The sequence below is a fragment of the Macadamia integrifolia genome, chromosome 13, assembly GCF_013358625.1.
Source record: "Macadamia integrifolia cultivar HAES 741 chromosome 13, SCU_Mint_v3, whole genome shotgun sequence".
Taxonomy (NCBI): domain Eukaryota; kingdom Viridiplantae; phylum Streptophyta; class Magnoliopsida; order Proteales; family Proteaceae; genus Macadamia; species Macadamia integrifolia.
Genome location: NC_056569.1, coordinates 20026576 through 20032978, shown reverse-complemented (window position 1 = coordinate 20032978; position 6403 = coordinate 20026576).

Below are 6403 nucleotides of genomic sequence, written 5' to 3'. Positions count from 1 at the left end.
AGCAAGATCCAAGGGAATATTATATACACACACACACACACAAGGGAATCATGTCTTTAAAATGTAATCTAAGTTGCAAGAATTACGCCATTTTTAACAATTGAATGTTCCATTTAGAATGTGGATATTTTAGTCCTATATATTCTTTGCTCATATTTTGTAGTATTAGTAGTAAAGTAAGTATTTATGCATTTTTTAAGGGGGTCGGATTGGTCGGGCTAAATGAGTCGGTTCTAGCGGGCTTCTTAAGTGAATCGGATCGGTCGGGGGCCCGACGGGCTAGTGGCCTGCACCGTGAACGCCCGTTTAATAAATGGGCTGGGTTGAAGCCCGACACGTTAATTAAACGGGTTGGTTTAGGTCGGGCCTTAAGCTAGTCAGGTTCGGTCGGGCCTACCGATGCGGGCTCAGGATTGACACCCCTAGTTGGGGGTCAGAGCCTTATGAGTTAGCCGGCTGGATCCAGCTTCTGTCCATGGAGGCCATCGCGGAGATTAAGGGTGCCAATCTCAAGCCTATACCAATTTGACAGAGTTCGACAATTTAAAGACAGGCCGAGTCTGGATTAGGTCCTCGTACGAGAACCTAAGTTTCGATTCTCATACAGCTAAGAGGTGGACATGTGTAACCAACTTATTATCTCTCCTAAGTTTTTAACCGACTACTTATCTCTTCCTATTTTTTCTCCTATTCACTTTTCCCATACTCGTTCTCTCTCCTTAAGGTTTATCAAATTTTTTTTTTCATTTTTTTATTTTAATTATGATTTAACATTTGTTTATCATTAATCCTACAAATAGTGGACTCCCTTATATGTTTCCCTTTTTTTTTTTTTTTTTTTTTTTTTTTTTTTTTTTTTTTTTTTTTTTTTATTTTAACTTCATCCTCTCTCTCTCTCTCTCTCTCTCTCTCTCTTCATTAACATTTTTCCTCATCCATAGAGGACGGTTCACCCACCATTCTAGGATTCACAAATCTCTATAGGGTTTTAGTACAAGTCCAAAACATTTTTAATATCATCTTCCATTCATATGAAGCCTATGATGAATGGATCACCGTGGTTAAGAGAAAACGAGATTTCTCCACCTATAGAGTTATCAAAAGGATATTTTGGACTTGGGGTTTTAGTTTAAATATTGTTGGAATCAATTAATTAAAATAAGAAATAATAATTTAAATAAAAATAGAAAATAGTTTATATATATATATATATAAAGAGAAAAATAATGTATGACATTTAAGTAGAGAAGAGAGATAAAAGGCATTTAAGTGGGAGAGAGAGAGAGAGAGAGAGAGAGAGAGAGATAACAGTATTGTAGTTAGTGGATTACATGTGTCCGAAAAAGGAACGTACGAGAATCCAAGACAAGGTTCTCGTACGAGGAGTTGATCCGGCCTCGCCTGGTTTGCACCGTTTATTAAATATGTCAAGACTCAGTTTTGGCCTGTTTATAAATAGATAGTGCACAGTACAAGAGGTAAACCCAAGTTTGACTGGTCTGGCCCGTTTACATGACCAACTTGGCCCGACACGTTTAGTTCAACTGTTCAATGTATACTTATTTATTTATTAAAATATATTAAAGTATCTTTAATCGAAGATAATTAAAGATCATTTAAGGTTTTATTAGTATATTATCTTAAATTAAGGCCTAATTACAGTCTGATTAAGAGAAGATCGGGTTAAAGTTTGGAACTCGACCAAACTTGACATGAGACTAGCCAGGATCAGTTCGTTTCTTAAATGGATTGATCACGATCCAAGGGCATGGGCCAGCACCCCTAGCCCAGATAGTGCCCATACTATGGATCTATGGTATTGCAGGGCCATCCCTCCGACCTCCACCATGTGCACTTACTCATACTCTCTTCATCCCCAGGAGCACAGAAATCTTTTTGCAGGTCAACATTGTCTATACTCAAGATTCCTATTATACTAGTCCAGGAATAGGACCAGGGGTAGAGATGCATCTTCCACAAATATTGCATTTCTCTGGGTCTATCTTGGGGTGATTCCTATTGTACTCTGTACTGGGCCAGGACTAAAGTTGCATCGTCCACAAATGTTGCCTTTCTTTGGGTCCATTTTGGAAGGATTCCTATTGTACCAGTCCAGGTAGTAAAGATGGATAGTCCACGGAACCTAGAAAGTTATTAAAAAAATAAGAAGTAGAGACCTTAAAATAATTGAGGATAGTTTTTATTCCTAAGCATATCTAGAGAGGAATCTCTGGGTGAGCAACTTTGTTCCTTCCACATGACCGTGATTGATGCTCATATTTTATGTATAAATTGCACATTTCTTCCTTAAGTCATGTGGATCGTTTAGTTTCAATACAAAAAAAGCCAAAATTCTATATATTCACATTCGATCATGAAACCCCAAGGGGTTAGCATAGTTGGCTTGGAGGGGACATGGTACTCCGTCTCAGGAAGCGAGGTCCTGTGATCAAACCTTCGCCGCTACACCTAACTTCTTGGGGCCACCGCACGAGTATTTTCATTTCGGACTGACCTAGTCTTGTGTAAGCGGTATCATAGTGACCCTAGGGACTAATCGGGTCAAAGATCTGAACACCCTGGGTATAAAAAAAAAAAAATTTCAATCAAGATGTCAATTTTCAAATTTGATTAAAAAAATAAAAAGGATTGTGGTTTGAGTTAGAAAGCTCACAGATGGCCAACCACACAGTGCCTAATCTATCCGATGGAAAAATTACCACGTCATCACATCCACTTCCTATTGCTTTGACAATTGACAATTGCTAGAGAAAATGAAATCTAGGTCTACATTGAGAATCTATTGAGAAGGAGAGACTTCCCTTTTCACTATAGCTTTCGCTAACCAATTTGCAATAGGGGGCCTCACGATAGCAATGATTGATCTTCCATTCAATTGACTAAGGTATGACTGTAGGAATGATCAATCCTACATAATAACCATGGAATCAAACAAGCATTCACCGCTATTGTTACAACAATTGAGTCACACTTCACTCATGGTCTTTGAACCCCCAATTCCTTGGTAGCCAATCAGACCCTCAATAAACGCTATAATTCTGCTTTATAGTTCATTCTTTCATCCAAAAAAGATGCGACATTACTAAGAACACGCGACTTATCATCCCACAAGATACACCTAGCTCCCAATTTGCTTGGATTACCCAAGGAGCAACCGTATATAGATCTCAACCCAACCCACAACTGGTGGACACCAAAATATTTCTATTGCATTTTCAACATGCCACAGGGTAACTTTAACCTTCAACCTTCGAAAATTTTGAAGATCAACAACCGTACAAACCGATCATTCAAAATTGGAGAAATGCCCTTGATATCTCTAAGAACCAATTTCAATATCAAGTTCCACCTACTTTGAACTCATTCATACTTCTGAAAAATTCTCCCAATCCAAATATGATGAGGGACCAACACGAAGCCAACCAATCCAAATATGATGAGGGAGCAACACGAAGCCAGCCAACCATGGGTCCTTTAGGGCAACCCCATTATTCTTAGCTTTCCACCATCTTAGTAAATCTACAACCGAACCATGATTTTGCCAACCAATTAAAAAAATTGCGACAAAAGCACCCCTTGGACCAGGAAGTGCCTTGATTTCCCCCCTTTCTAGTAGCTTCTTCAACCCATTACCCAACACCTCTTCGACGATGATAAATAAAATGGGGGAAATTGGATCACCTCTCCGAAGCCCTTAGTCCACACCAAAGAACCTAACTGGAACTCCATTTAGCAAAACTAAAATTCTGGAGGATAATAAAATCTGATGCAACCATCTAATCAACTTCGCTTTAAACCATAAAATTTTCAAAATTGCAAAAAGAAAATTCGAAGAAAGCTATTGTTGGCCTCCTACACATCCAACTTCACACCAAACTTGCCACCCCTAGTAGACAAGTGCAGATGATTTGCCAACTTAAGTTTCATACTTATATTCGATGGGTTCACTTTCCCTTTTTGAAAATCCCCTATTCTTCGGATATCAGCTTTGGGAGAAGAGGCAACAATTGAAGCGCAAAATTTTTTTCCATATAAATGGGATAGAATTTACCTAGAGATTCCACACTTTCTACCTTTGGGATGAGGGAAACAAAATGATTAATAATCCCCTTTGGAAGAACACTTGATATGAAGGAATGACAACCCACCATACAAATTCCCTCTCCACTCCCAACACTTTCAAAAGAAAGCGCAAGAGAACCCATATAGACCCAGGGAGCTATCCATATCTAAATTCCATACTGCTCTCTTGATCTCTTCATCCGAAGGAGTGACTTCCAGACCTAAACCTCCACCTCATCTAACATTTACAGAGTACATGATAATATAACTCTATGCTCCACCATAGGCCCTACTAGATGGAAATGCGTGTAGTACTCCATAATATAGGAAGACAAAGCATTTGAAACACTCACCTTTATGCCATCATCCTTCTTAAACATTCTACTATATGACTTTGTCTGACACACCTTCGTGGACAAATGATAGAAACTAGAATTCCTATTCCCACTAGTATTCCATTTAAGTTTGGCCTTCTCAGCCTAAAGCATCCTATGATTCTCTTGCGCCTTAAGATAGGCTATCTTGGCATCAGCTTCCTAGTCAAACAACTCATCATACATCTCCTGCTCCTCAATAGTCTCATGCATATAATCAAGCCTATATTTTTCTTCCAACGAAGCATCATCCAAATTGGGAAAAGTAGAGTATGCTCACGACCTCAACATTGGCTTTAACCGCTTCAATTTCTGAGCCAAACAAAAAAATTGGCTAACAATTGATCTCCCCCTCCCCATGATTCCTTCATGACATTGCGAAAATTTATGTTTCATAAAAAATGTTTACCTACTTGCACACAATACCCACTCAAGGCAAGTTGTGAATTGAGAAGATTGGAAGGGATTGAAGGACGATTTGGGGAAGAAGCACCACAACCCTCCATTACTGCTTGTTGTTGCTGCCACTGTTCTTCAAGGAGAGAGATCACCGATGCTCTAAAAGCATGAAGGATTTGGGAATGAAGAATATAGTATCGATTTGGGGATCAAGTTTTTTTTTTTTATTTAGGATTGGGGAGTTATTAAAGGGTATATTGGTCCTAGGCGGTTATGGGATTAGCCGTAGAGAGTGCGAGAGCTATGGTGAATGAGGGAGGCTTTCCGGGTGACCAGGAGGGAGAGGATGATGGTGATGGGGGTGCTCGTGAAGCCATTGATTGTGGTTCTTTGGAGGAGGCCGGACAGGCAGAGGTTCATGCGGAAGCTGCTGCTCCTTTACCTAGAATGTCTTATGTGAGGGCGGTCGGGGGGCAAGTTTCTTGGCCAATATAGGCGGAGTATAACTTCCGTTTATGAGAGTGTTAGGCAAAACTTGTTTTGCTCTCATCGGGCGTGTTAACTTCTGGTTAAACTCCTTGGATGATCTGCGTAAGGAGGCTGTTGAGAGATGGAATTTAAAGCAAAGGGTCGTGATGCATCCCCTTGGGAAGGGCTATGCTATCTTCCAATTTGGTTCTGATCGTGACATGTCAGCTGTGTGGAGGTGAAGTTTGATTAGGTTTGGGGGTCAACTCATCTGATTCCAGCGATGGAAGCTGGACTTTAGTATCCATGAGAAACAATTTCAAACGAAGCTCGTTTGGGTTCGTTTCCCAAAGCTACCCCTAGAATATTGGCGTGAAAACATTTTGTTGTCTATGGCAAAGGCAATGGGCCGCCCAACGGCCCTGGATAGAAGGACGCATCAAGGGTTGATGGGGCACTATGCTAGGGTCTTCGTGGAGGTTGACGTCACTGAATCTGCTACTCATGTAGAAGAGATTCAAGTGGAGCATAGAGAACCAGGAATGAATAAGGAGTTTTGCTTTCGGAAAAGTATAGTTTATGAGGATGGCACGGTCAAATGTGGCCATTGCAAGAAGTTGGGACACCAGGTGTTGGAATGTCGATTGAGAAAGTATGAACAAGCTCATAAAGGGACATCAAATCAGGCCATGTGGGGGCTATGTACATTAGAGAAGGAGTCAACTTACCTGGTTTGGGAGTGACTTGGCCAAACTCTCAATCTGGTTCAAAGGAGAATCCCTCTATTTCGGGTAAGAATTTGAATTCATCAGATTCTTTACAAATAGGGAGGTGTTCTTTCCACATTGTCCTCAATGATATGCGAATTTTAAGGAACATAGCTCCCCGGATATGGGAAGGAATCATGTTTCCCAATCTCCTTCTGACTTGGGAGACTTGGAGATAAGGGAGGTGGACTTGGTTAAGGATGTGGAGAGGCAATTTGTGCCTTCTCAATCTAGGCTACTGGAAGTGAATTCGGGGTAGGTGGATCTTGCTCCACGGGTGGATATCACTCAAACTGCTCATGGGCTGAGGCT